Below are 14,567 nucleotides of genomic sequence, written 5' to 3'. Positions count from 1 at the left end.
AAGCATTGATCCATCCTGGCTTATATAAACAGTTTAGGCTGGTGGTGATTTAATGTTATGAGAATATTTTTTTTTTTTTGCCCTTAGTATCTGTTAGTATAGTAACTGTTCAAGGTTAAAACACCACACCCTACCAGAGGTGTTGACCATGTCATCACTTTATGCTGATGACACACAAGTCTACATAACCACCTCACTGGGAGACTATAGCCCGATTCAAACACTGATCAACTAAACTGATCAAATTAAAGATTGGATCTGCCAGAACTTCCCTCAGTGAAATAAAAATAAACTAAAATAATAGTTAAGGCCAAGGTCTGCTGAAACTCAGCAGTTTAGATAATGGCATAAAAACGTTTTTATTTGCCACCTTTTATCAAAACAACTGGTAATTCTCTCTAACTGGAACATTTATTTCTTGCATTTTATCCATTTTATTTTAGCTTTTTCTATTTAGCTTTTTTATTTCTTTTTATAGTTCTTTTTTAATGTACTTTTTAATGCTTCTGCCACCCCTCTGTGCTTCAGTGTTTATGCAAAAGCATCTTGAATTTTCTTGTACATGAAATGGCTGTACAAATAAATTTGCCTTGCACTTATGACCATAGTGTAGCATCTTCTGGTGGCTACTTCCAGCTGGATAATGTACCATGTCACAAGGTCAAATCATCTCCATCTGCTTTCTTGAACATGACAGTGAGTTCAAAGTACTCCAATGGCTCCAGTAGAGCAGCTTTGGATGTGGTAGAACAGGAGATTCTCATCATGGATGTGCAGCGAACACATCTGCAGCAACTGTTATGATATCATGTAAATATGGAACAAAATCTCTGCCGAATGTTTCCAACACCTTGTTAAATCTAATGACGTAATGAATTAATGCAGTTCTGAAGGGCAAAAGGCTGTCCAACAGGGTACTTATGGTGTATCTAATACAGTGACCAGTGCATGTAGAGAAACACTGTATGTCTGGTGCCTTAAAAACTAAAAATAATAACAGTAATGCTTTTGCAGTGATGTTTTAACTTCACTGCTGTTTTGAAAGTGATCTGAATATGTGTTAAGAAATGCAAACCTTTCTCACACACGTGAGGAGGAAGAGGGTATCTACAGATCTGCTATAGAATGGGATTTCTACTCTTCTTTGGTACACTGAAGTGGCCCACTAACCCGCTAATCAATTTTCAACCTGATGAGTCGTCTTGAGATGAGTTACTGTCGCTTACACGTAAGGTACATACATTTTTCTCACTCTTAAAGGACAAAATAACCAATTACAAGCAAAAATGAAAACTCCATCCCCTTTTTCATTCACAAAATCCCAGCATCATTACAGCGTGTAAAAGAGCAAATACTTAATTACTTTCTCTGACTCCTCTGTTTATGAGGCTTTTGCAGATAGGAGAGACTGTGTGTGTGTATGTGAACATAATTAGCTGACTTCTCTCTGATCTTTAATGCATTATGAATATTTCAAAGGAGTCTCAATCCTTTGGGCTAAGTGACTGCCAAGTAGGGATGACAGGGCCAGTTTGGCTATGATGAAGGGCGGTTCAGTCATTAAGGAGTCTGAGCTGACTTGATGGCCTTGTGTGAACCTGAAGCTCATGAATAATATAAATTCCTTCACTGTATTTGAAGCACTTTGGATTGTAGAGAGGAAAGTTGATGATGCCTCATTGATTTTTGGCTGAGCAATTTCAGGGAACCGGTCAATTCGATTTTAGTAATGAACTTCGCAGAAAAAAATAAAGACAATTTATTGTAACCGTTTCCTGATGGAGAAGGAGAGTCAGGGTCTCGTTTTGTTTCCACACTCCACACGCAGCAACCTTGAAAAGACAATAGCTGCGTTGTCATGGTAATATGCCCCGTCTCCTGACATTTCCAAGATCTTCATGTCTCACGATTACTGCCAGTATGTTTTCTACTCTGTAATCCAGCAGTTTCTTGTGAAATGGACTGTAACAGGTATTTAGCCATGTTAAGTGAGAAAATAAAGACAGACAGCTAAGATGGTTTAGAAAGGGAGAATGCAAAACGTCCACTTCACTAGAAACTTCCAGTTTCATTTACTCTGAATGGCGGTCCATTTTTTATCTTCTTTTTCTTTAACCTTCTCTTTCCTTCTTCACTATGTTTTGACTATTTTTAGCCTAACATAAAAAAAAATCGAATCTGGCAACTATCAGTTTAAAACAAAGTAGTGGGAAAAGCATCTCTTACAAGATGGACCTTCTGTCGCCAGCATCCAACACCACCTGATATACACCATCAGCAACTTTATTTTAGTTCACCTTACTAGAACAGGGTGGAACTGCCTTAATGATTTGTGGCATATATTCAACAAGGTGTTGGAAACATTCATTAGAGATTTTGCTTCATATTGAACAAGATACAGTTCACAGTTGCTGCTGATTTGTTGGCTGCATACCCATAATAAGAATCTCTGATCCACCACCAGTGGTGTTCTGAAAATAGGTAAACCTAATAAATTGTCCAGTAAGTGGACATTTACATTCTCCTTTAAACCATTTAACTCTTTGTCTTTATTTTCTCACTTAACATGGCTAAATACCTGTTACAGTCCATTTCACAAGAAACTTCTGGATACAGAGTAGAAAACATACTGGCAGTATCGTGAGACATGAAGATCTTGGAAATGTCAGGAGACTGGGCGATATTACCATGACAACGCAGCTATTGTCTTTTCAAGGTTGCTGCGTGTGGAGTGTGGAAAACAAAACGAGACCCTGACTCTCCTTCTCCATCAGGGAACGGTTACAATAAATTGTCTTTATTTTTTTCTGCGCAAAGTTTCATTACTAAATCGAATTGACCGGTTCCCTGAAATTGCTCAGCCAAAAAATCAATGAGGGCATCATCAACTTTTCCTCTCTACAATCCAAAGTGCTTCCAAATACAGTGAAGGAATTTATATTATTCATGATCTTCAGGTTCACACAAGGCCATCAAGTCAGCTCAGACTCCTTATGACTGAACCGCCCTTCATCATAGCCAAACTGGCCCTGTCATCCTACTTGGCAGTCACTTAGCCCAAAGGATTGAGACTCCTTTGAAATATTCAATAATGCATTAAAGATCAGAGAGAGTCAGCTATTATGTCACATACACACACACAGTCTCTCTATCTGCAAAAGCCTCATAAACAGAGGAGTCAGAGAAAGTAAATTTAAGTATTTTGCTCTTTTACACGCTGTAGAATGATGCTGGGATTTTTGTGAATGAAAAAAGGGGATGGAGTTTTCATTTTTGCTTGTAATTGGTTATTTTGTCCTTTAAGAGTGAGAAAAATGTATGTATCCTTACGTGTAGCGACAGTAACTCATCTCAAGACGACTCATCATGTTGAAATATTGATTAGCGAGTTAGTGGGCCACTTCAGTGTACCAAAGAAGAGTAGAAAATCCCATTCTATAGCAGATCAGTAGATCCCTCTTCCTCCTCACGGTGTGTGAGAAAGGTTTGCATTTCTTAACACTATTCAGATCACTTTCAAAACAGCAGTGAAGTTAAAACATCACTGCAAAAGCATTACTGTTATTATTTTTTAGTTTAAGGCACCAGACATACAGTGTTTCTCTACATGCACTGGTCACTGTATTAGATACACCATAAGTACCCTGTTGGACCGCCTTTTGCCTTCAGAACTGCATTAATTCATTACGTCATAGATTTAACAAGGTGTTGGAAACATTCGGCAGAGATTTTGTTCCATATTTACATGATATCATAACAGTTGCTGCAGATGTGTTCGCTGCACATCCATGATGAGAATCTCCTGTTCTAACACATCCAAAGCTGCTCTACTGGAGCCATTGGAGTACTTTGAACTCACTGTCATGTTCAAGAAAGCAGATGGAGATGATTTGACCTTTGTGACATGGTACATTATCCAGCTGGAAGTAGCCACCAGAAGATGCTACACTATGGTCATAATGCAAGGCAAATTTATTTGTACAGCACATTTCATGTACAAGAAAATTCAAGATGCTTTGCATAAACACTGAAAGCACAGAGGGGTGCAGAAGCATTAAAAAGTACATTAAAAAAAGAACTATAAAAAGAAATAAAAAAAATAGAAAAAGCTAAAATAAAATGGATAGAAATGCAAGAAATAAATGTTCCAGTTAGAGAAATTACCAGTTGTTTTGATAAAAGGTGGCAAATAAAAACGTTTTTAGCCATTATCTAAACTGCTGAGTTTCAGCAGACCTTGGCCTTAAACTATTATTTTAGTTTTATTTTTATTTCACTGAGGGAAGTTCTGGCAGATCCAATCTTTAATTTGATCAGTTTAGTTGATCAGTTGTTTGAATCGGGCTATAGTCTCCCAGTGAGTTGGTTATGTAGACTTGTGTGTCATCAGCATAAAGTGATGGACATGGTCAACAACTCTGGTAGGGTGTGGTGTTTTAACATTGAACAGTTACTATACTAACAGATACTAAGGGCAAAAAAAAAAAAATATTCTCCATAACATTAAATCACCACCAGCCTAAACTGTTTAATATAAGCCAGGATGGATCAATGCTTTTATGGGGTTTTAACCATGAAAGCATGGATTTTAGTTTTCCATCAAGGCAGAGTTCATGCATTCATCAGCATTGGTTTGTCTGTCTGTCTTTCTGTTATCGACATAACACAAAAAGTTATGGATGTATTTTGATGAAACTTTCATGAAATTACAAGAAATGGAATAAGAAATAATTGTTTAGATTTTGGGGCTGATCTGGGTCACCGCTTGCATCCAGGAATTATTTAAAGGATTCTCTTCTATGGGGAGATAGGGATAATTTTGCCATTACAGCTTCTAACTCAAAAATAAGTCCCACAATCATTGGCAAAATAAATAAATAAATCACAAAAAAAAAAACACACAAAAAACACAAACAAACAAACAAAACAAAAAAAACAAAAATTGCAATGGCTTGGCAGATGTCTGCGCGTTTGTGTTTGTATTAACAAGCCGGAGAGTGTATACTCTTCTCAATATGTCATTTATGTTAGTGGTGGCATAATACTTCTTTTTTCCAGTAATCATTGACATTAAATAGAGTTTTAATTTATTATGATTTATTCTAAAAATTGAAGGTAATCATTTTGCATAAGTGCTTCATTTTTGTAACATGAACAAAGTTTCATGCAACCTTTAATTAAAAACCTTTTGAAATTTGCTTTTATAAGACAAAAAGTCTGATTCTTGGTAGTTTTAGCACCTGAATCAAACTGTTTTTGCAAGGTTAATTTGATTTTACCAACTATAAGAGACCAAATATTGAACATATTTGGAAAAAGTAAAAGAGAAAGTAACATTTTGTAGAAGATCCCATTTCTTTATATTTCAAGTGTGTGATTGTGAAGTATTCAGTTTTACCACATTTCAGTTTATTTAACACAACTAAACACAACTAAAGTAAAAATTTTAACCAAAACTAATGCAAATTATAGCACATTTAGGTTGATAAGTCATCATTTGCATATTAAAACAGAAAAACAAAAAGAAAATTAAAACATTTTCACTGCAAAGCAAGTTTGCGCTCACAGTAGTTGAATATTTATCAATCTTTAAATAGTGTTATATAGCAAATTCTGTCCTGGAAAGTCCTATAAGAACATGAAGCAAACACAAAGTAAGTCCTCAGAATGAGAAAATACACAAACCCTCTGTTTTGTTCCACACTTGCATCCTGGTCAGTGGATCAAATAAGCATTAAGATGTATTTTCTGCTGCTAAATGAGTTGGGTATTGCATTACTTCCTCTGTAATCACTAAATTCTAAGTGGCCCTGCAAACAGCATCAGTCAAAGCCGCCTTCAAGTACTGCAATTATTACATTACTGTAACCATGGTGATTTATTTGCTATGTGATATGCTGCGGAAATGTATTTATGGAGGAGAGTGGGTGGAGATGCAATGTGTGTGTGTGTGCGTGTGTGTGCACGAGTCCTGTGCCAAAGGCAAAAATCAGTTAAATATCTTGCCAACACACCCTTGCCCTGACCTCTGGGCTGTAGGCACAGCTCTGTGTAACTTTAATCCTGGGAACAAAAGTAGCAGTTCCTCATATCGTGCCCACACTCAGAACTAAATATACCAGGAACCAATAATATATTTGCTTTTTCCAAATATTTGATTAAAAAAATAAAGGTGAAGTTTGTTATCTACCAATAAAATCATAAAAAAAATTCATATACAAACAAACAGGGAGCTATTTCAAAAGCTCTGACTTAATTATTCTACAGAAATATCTTCATCAAGAGTCAAAAGATGTCGTCGTTGGCCTTATTTAACTCCAGTAATGACCTGACTGCTCCATCTAGTGGACATACTGCAACTGACTGTGATGCAAAGATATCCAGAGCAAGAGCAAAACCCACAGTTCTTTCCCGTTACAGATAATAAATATGCATCTTTACATTGGAAAAAGTCATTTAAGACTCTGAAAGCAAAGCATTCAGCAGGATTTATTACTTTGTGAGCGCTAAGGAAAACGTTCCAGCCTCTGGTGTAAGATTGTGTTATTTCAAAGGATTGAGATGTATGATGTCCAATGCAAATGTCAAAATGAAAACAGTTTTTATTTTTGCACTAGTGGTTTGATTGTCTGACAGCTGGAAAATCACGTTTACTGCAAAGCTGCAGAGATTCTGGTTAAATGTTATATAGTCAAAACCCTGAACTCAAAATGGACCAATTCCCAGCTTTAAATTTAATTTTTGTTCTGAATATCTAATTCACTGTAAAATCTAACAGGTTGGCTTTACTAAAGGAAAAAAAAAATCAGACTTGTTCCCTCAAGCAAATTACATTTTAGAAGCCTGAGTTCACTGGAAGGATTTATTAAGAATTAACTTAATAAATCCGAGTATGCTGTAAGTACACAAGCAAGAAATTTAATGTGATCATATCTGTTTAAAATCTTTAAAAAGTTTTTCTTTTTTTTATTTTAACACACAAAAAAATTCAGGTTCACATTATTTAAATGACCTGATGAACTTTAACTGTTGCTTTATTTGCTTTGCAGCAGGAACCTGTGTGTGTTGTCTCTGCTGAACTGTTGCACCACAAACTCCCTGTGCAAAGCAAAGCAACTTAAGTGTTATTCATTATAACAGTTAAAACAATGAGAAAAACTAAAACTACAGAAGCAAAACTTTTAGAGACATTTTAGTTATATGATTTGAAAATGAGCATGATTATAGTTTATTTTAAATTCCTCAACTTTTACTGAAAACCTTATCAACTTTTTTTGTGCCATGTAAACGATTGATCAATCAAATAAAAAAATTGTTCTTTCAAAAACGAATTGGAAATGTAATCTATTATTAAGCTATAATAGGATGCATACAATGGATTACCTCTAATTTGTTGTTTTTAAACAGGAATATGCAGCATTGGGCACAAAGCCGAGCCCTCTTCATCGCTAACCGTCACATCTTTACATATTAATCTTATTTACATTTATCATTCATTTATTCAACATTTACTACTCCAAAGTACACCTGACTTTTTAAGATGTGTGTTAATAATAACTTGATTAAAATTAAGTTATTTCTGCTGGATATATTGGTGCTGGATATAAGTATTTTTAAATTACATTTTACAGTGTATAATGGTGAATCTGATGCCACTTTTTTTGTTCAAGGAATGGATTTATCTTCAGTTTAATCATATTAAAGACCAAAAAAGGTCTTTATGCTAATGCTGTTAAACGTGGCTCTGATGCATTAAAAATAATGGACCTCAGCTATTGTTAAAATAACATTTATGATGTATTGTAGTGGATGGTTAAAATGAATCCATTTAATAAATGAAACTGAATTAATGTTAGCAGTGGAAACAGTGGAAGTAAGGGTTGAAATAATTTACTGAAGGAAAACGTTTGATACAGCAATGTGAGAATGCTCATTAAAACAAACACACAGGGCCAACTGGATCAAACAAGCATGTTCACGTTCAAGGTCAATTTAGACTCATGAGTAAATTTAACATGTATATTTTTAGACTGTAAAAGGAAGCTGGAGTACTTAGTGAAAAGTGCTACACTTTCACAAGACAGTGCCCTCAAAACTACGTTTATATGCACTTTAATTCACATCAGGTCATTTTGAAAGTTCAGTACAATAATTTAATAAATGCACATTGTTTCTTGTCATCCCTACAAACCAATTAAAAGTCAGTAGCAAAAGCAGAGGATTGCAGGTTGTACAGATTTCACGTTGCGTTATTATTGTTCTGCGTGTAGGATTTTAGTAAATAAAATATTTGGGTTTCAGTTTGTCTGTGGAAAATTTTGCTTGAGTTCTTTCCCTTGTCTGTTTAGATCACTGACAGCAATCCAAAAGGTTTTGATCTTTAATTTCTCAGTGGAGTTTAATTAAACTACTTAAAGAGGAGGTTCCATGTTATTAAGTCTCAGTTTTCATGCAGTATGGGGATAAAAAGGATCTTTCTGCAAATAAAAGGTGTAAAAAAAAAAAATGCAATGCCTTGTGAAAGGAATGAAAACATTGGACATTTCACAAAAACCTAAGTGTTTGCAGAGGACTCAGAAATACGTTAAGACTAATTTTCCAACAGTTTTATTCAGTGATGAATATCATGCTACTCCAGATGGTTCAGATGGATGGAGGTCTGGATGGTTGGTGGATGGCCACCAACAAGGATGCAAGGTCAGCAAGGTGGTGGTGGTGGAGTATTTTGGGCTGAGGGTGTCAAAATTACTTCTGCAAAATATAGTTTCTGACCATTTCCTGCCATAAAAAAAAGAAAGAAAGGAGCCTTCTGCAGTAAAGACAATATTTCTATATTTTTAGTATAACTGCTGTTGTGCGGTTAGCTTTAATGATGCTTTATCTTGTCTAGCGTACTTTGTCACCTGAGGGTTGTTGGAAAGAGCTATACAAATCAAGTTTTTTTTAAAAATTTAATTTAATTTTTTATTATTATCACTATCCCATGCTGCAAAAAATAGCAGTAAATCTTTGGCTGCAATGGGTATAAAGGGGAAAAAAAACTCATGGTGTAGTCACCATCATCCCCTGATCTCAACCCTTTTGAAAACCTGCAGAACGTCCTTAAAAGGAAGAACTCTGAGAGTCGGGACAGTAAATCTCCAAACAACTTTTAAAGGCAATCTGGTCTCCTCAAATGAAATCCAGCCAGAAACTATCCATGGACATCCAAGATCAATGGATGACAGAGGTGTTAAAATAATAACAAAGAGGGGGCTTCTATGGAACTGGATTTGAATTGTTTTTTTTTTTGTTGTTGTTTTTTGTTTGTTTTTGTTTGTTTGTTTTGACGATCTATATAATGCATAAAAAAAAGCAGGTGTACCGATTTGAGGTTTAGGAACTAATGCAGAATAATTTGTAACACAGGATTTTAAGTGACTATCAAAAAAGGTTTTCATCATTGGTAGTTTTGTAAAATATCCAATCCAAACCATTTTATAACTTACAATTAAAATATATATATATATATATATATATATATATATATATATATATATATACATACTGTATATATATATATATATATATATATAACTGTCATTTGCATTGATTATTTCATAGAAATGAACAAAAACAGGATATGATTGAGAACTTGGAACACAGTGTAGGAGATAAAAACATTTTATCACTGCCAAATCCTGAGACAATATATTTTAGATGTAAAACAATACATATAATAAGAAATTATTCAACTTCTTCTAAAGCAGAAAAGACAAAGAAAAAGAAGATTTTGTCTCCCTTGTATTCTTAAAATGACCTAATGTGTGTTTGATGTTAGTGTTTCTTTTGGCTGCAGGTGGCAATGTTGCTCTGCAAGACAGCATCCCTTTTCTGAGCTTTTTATTTGCTTCCTTTGTTCTTTCAATGAATGGAAATAAAAATTAAATAGAAACCTAATGGACGTACATATCACCAAAAAGCAAAGTCTGATTATTCCTGACAAAATGGTCTTGGCTTGTGTAGAATACAAATTGTGTTAAAGTGATATAAGTCTGTAGAGTTGGGTATATTATATGAACTGCTTATTTGCATTATGTTTAAATCATCCATCCACACACTTTTTATAGGATTTACTGATAAAAGGCTTTTAAGTCAAACCTTACATTGGCACTGGAGCACAGATAAAAGCAGTGCCTCCTCTTCATGACAACTACAGGTGTCAAAACAAGAAAGACAGATATATTGGTGTGATATAGGAAGGTCAATGTTGAGCTGAGCAATGGCAAACATATCTCACGGACAGGTCTAAATACTGGAAAAATCCTTTTTTCCTAACCTGAAAAATTCAGGATAAGGATAAGCAGGAAAGAGGGATCACGTATGGATGGTGAGGCGGGACGCATATGTCTCACGCACATGGAGGGAAATGACTCTCCAGGGAGCAAAAACCAGGAGGATGGATTGGAGAAGAAAAACAGGATTCAGTCCCTGTATGAGGCAAAGGAAAACCAAAATAGAGGTGCTGACAGCTTCCTCCATTCAGACCCGGTGGGAGCGCTTATCCAGGTTTGCGTTGTGAGATAAGTGGGGGATTTATTTATTCAGGTTGATAGCTCCTAGCGCACTTTGAATGATAAACAAATGTTTGGGTGCTGTGTTTTCTTCCACTTTCAGTGTGCCAGTCAGGATTAAAGTTCATGGTTGACAAGACAAATGTGCTCTTATTAGAATCCATAAATAAGATATGTGACTTTCTCAATTTTCTCATCCCTTTTGTGTGTGGCATTGTCCCTGTTTTGTGCACCTGAGAGCTGCGATCAAACAGTTAAGCACATTCCTATTAAAGCACAGTAGAAGTAAGCCCACATCAAACACAAAGGCAAGAATATTTTCATCCATTGTCTGTTGTAAAAAAAACCCCACATCTGAAGTGGGAATAAACGGAAAGGGAGCCTTTTGTTGTGGTTATCCTCCTGGTGGTTGAAAGGAAGGTGTTATGTTTGCTATTGGATAGATCTGATGTTATTTAAGTCAGAAAAGACATCTGCTCTGCTGTAAGTCACATCCGCGTTAACTTCCCTGGTGCAGATGCTTCCCAGCAGGCAGATTTATTTGTCTCAGATGGTGGGCGTTTGGGTCGGAGAGGTCCTGCACGGTGTTGTTGGCACGGCTGAAGGGAGCAGTTGCCTCCAAGAAACACTTCATTTTCATTTTGCGAGCTGTTGAGGTTAGGTAATGAGCCACATTTCTACATACGGTTAACAGTTTGAGAATAATAAACAAAAGTTCAAGATAAAATCATCCTTCCTGTGATCAGTTTTGCTGGCTCTGACATCCAAAGATTTGCACATAGGTCAGATTTGGTCATTTAGAAAAAATCCAACTGCATTTCACAATCAGCAGATGGGAAATGTTTGGGAAAGAGTTAGCAGAGGCCCAGACTACCACTGATCTTTTTAAAGATCCACGAATTACTTCTCTATCTATACAAAGGGGTGTCAAAAGTACAGCCTGAGGGCCAAAACCAGCCTGCCAGAAGATCCAGTCTAGCCCCTCCAGATAAATCTGATAAATGTGAAAATGACACAGAAGACATTAACTGCAATTCCTACATTTGTCTCTTTAAGAGTGTCCTTTTTATGTTTGAATATGAAACATTTACAAAACAATTTAAGATAAACTTTTAAAAAAAGTTTTAAAGATTTCATTTTTTAATGGAAATCACTAAATGTGTTCATTTGGCTTGTACAAGCAGAGGGTTCAAAATCTAGCATCTGGGATGAGGTGCACTCGTGCACATAGCATGGATGAGGCACATCTGTGAAAATAACAATGCTAGGTGATTTATACAGGTTGGGGGGACAAATGCTTCTAGCAAGATGATGTCTTTATTAAGAGAAAGCTTTGCTAATTCAGCAAGACAACACCAAACCACATTCTGCCTGTTTTAACAGTGTGGTACTGTAGCAAAATAGTTTGAATGCTGTATTGGCTGGCCTGCAGTTCATTCAGTTTATTCTGAAGTCACATTTCAGTAAAGCTCAATTGTCTTAAATTCAGTTGGGAGTTTGGAAGAAAAAAAAAGGCTGGGAACCACACAAAGGTCTGTCCGCCAGCTCTATAGGTGGCCACGAGAGACCCTTAGAACTTAGATGAAAAACAAATCTTACAATAGACAGTGAAGATCAGAGAGAAAGTGGCAGCCCCCGTCAGGGATGTTTGGAGATGCTTTATGGGGAGGGCTGAAGGTGTGGCTGCACAGGTCAGGCCACTGCTTCCTTCTCTCCTCCTCTGGGAGGGACTTCTGTGTCTGTTACAACAGGAAGAGACTTAAGGTCAAGGCACAGGCCTATTGCCTTCCTGTCTGTGTGACAGATGCCAGTTCATCTTACTTTTCTATCTCTTTGTCAGACACAGAACCGTCTACACTTCAACATGTGGGGTGAGTAAGGGCATGGTGATGTATGCATAAAGAAAATGAACATTTATTGGATTATAAGGAGTAAATTTATAATCTAAATGAAATGTTTATGGTGGATATTTATAAAAAAAAAGAATAATAAAATGATGATGATGACTGATGTTTATGCATTTCAGTGCCCTATTACTTGTATCCATGCATGCCACTGCTTGATTAGCCACAAAGTTCTCAATTGGATATGGTTTGGCCCTCCTCTGCACTGGAGTTTAACCCTAACAAGAGCTTCATCAAAAGATTATTAAATAACTGGACAAAATTCTGGAGGCTGTGGTTCGCTGCTCTAGCAAAAGTTCAGCAACTAACTGAATATATACGAAAGGACAGAAATTTGTCACCATTATCAACTGTAAAATCACATAAAATATAGCTGCATCAAAGTTGCATCAAAGTAGCATTATGGGACGGCATGGCTCAGTGGGTAGAGTGGTCATCCTGTAGCCCAAGGGTTGCCGGTTTGATCCTAGCCCACCAAGCTCATGTCGAGGTGTTCCTGAGCAAGACACCAAACCCCTAATTGCTCCTGATGGGTCATGGTTGAGCGCTTTGCACGGCAGCTTCTGCCATCAGTGTGTGAATGTGTGCGTGAATGGCTGAATGTGACGTACATGTAAAGCGCTTTGGGTAAAAGTGCTATATAAGTACAGACCGTTTACTAAACCCCACAAGACTGAAACAATGTCCTTTTGACAGACAAGAGCAAAATAGAGATGTTTGGTTTCAATGTGCAGCAGTGCATTTGAAGAAAACTAAACAGCACATCAGTACAAACAACTCAGACCAGCTGTGATGCACAGTGGTGGAAGGCTGATGATTTGGGCTTGTTTTGCACCCACAGGACCTGGACGCCTTGCAGTCGCAGAGTTAACCATGAGCTCCTCTGTTTATGCGAGCTTGTCCAAAACTGAATCATAGTTCTTCAGTCGAAATAATAGAACAAAATCGGCTGATGGACAATCAAATGTTTGGCTGTTAGAAACTGATGGAGCATCATTGTAAATCCTTATGTGAAGGAGAATGATAGGAAAGGACAGAATCTTAAGAGACCTCTGTATAAATGAATGCCTGCAAATCTGAAGCAATGTGGTAAAAAAAAATGTGGGCAAAAATCCCCCCACCAGGATCAGAGAGACCGATAATGCCTTATAAATAACATCTTTTTCTATGTTATGCTTCATTTAGGCTAATTTTTTGTTTAATAATGATGATGCAGTGTGGTGCATAATTTTGTAGTTCAGTTGCATGAGATTGCATTTAAAATAGGACATACTTTTTTATTTGGCATGACTGCAGTTCTTCCTATGCTACATTAATTATTTTGATCTTTATGTAATAAATTTCCATTTTCTATTTCTCTGTCAAATGTACAAAGATGTATTAGGTTTTAGTTGGGTTCTACTCAACACAGCATGTCTCATTGTCACCCAATATATGCATAATATAGTGGAATACTGAATATTGCTTCCACCACTGAGATATAAAATATTCTGGCCCAAAAAGGTGAAACCAGGTATTTCTATTTCTCCTATATATCCAGAATGAAAATTCCCCCACTTCTGGAAGATCAATAAAATCACTGCAAGACATAAACAAAGGACAAATAGGGGTGGTCCTGCAAACATCCATCCTTGACATATAATTTTGTAAGAGAAAAGCAGATGTGGTTGGTTTCCACTGGTTAACACTAAAAGTTATGATTAATATAATTCTTTGGCTTAAAAGGCATCCCTATATAAAGCAATAAATCCTAATTTGTTGTACATTACTCCATTCATAAGTATATCTATTTAATCATTAGTAAGAAAATCAAACATTATCAGAAAATATCAATAAAACAGTGAAACAATTGTCTGCTGTCATTGCTTATATACTAGTGAAATAGTCCAAAACAGACATATATACATATTTAATGATCTCCAACATGAAAATTCAATCGTCACAGCAATATAATATTTACATGATATAGTTCAAATATAATAAAATGATCATAATATATGAAATGCCCATAAGATCTTTCCTCCATAAGGTCCTCTTGAAATTCCATAACTTGCCAGGTCCAATATGGTGGCACTGTTGACATACGATCCAGCAACTGTTGGAAGCAATG

This window comes from Melanotaenia boesemani, chromosome 24, assembly GCF_017639745.1.
Source record: "Melanotaenia boesemani isolate fMelBoe1 chromosome 24, fMelBoe1.pri, whole genome shotgun sequence".
Taxonomy (NCBI): Eukaryota; Metazoa; Chordata; class Actinopteri; order Atheriniformes; family Melanotaeniidae; genus Melanotaenia; species Melanotaenia boesemani.
Note: the sequence above shows the minus strand (reverse complement) of the source record.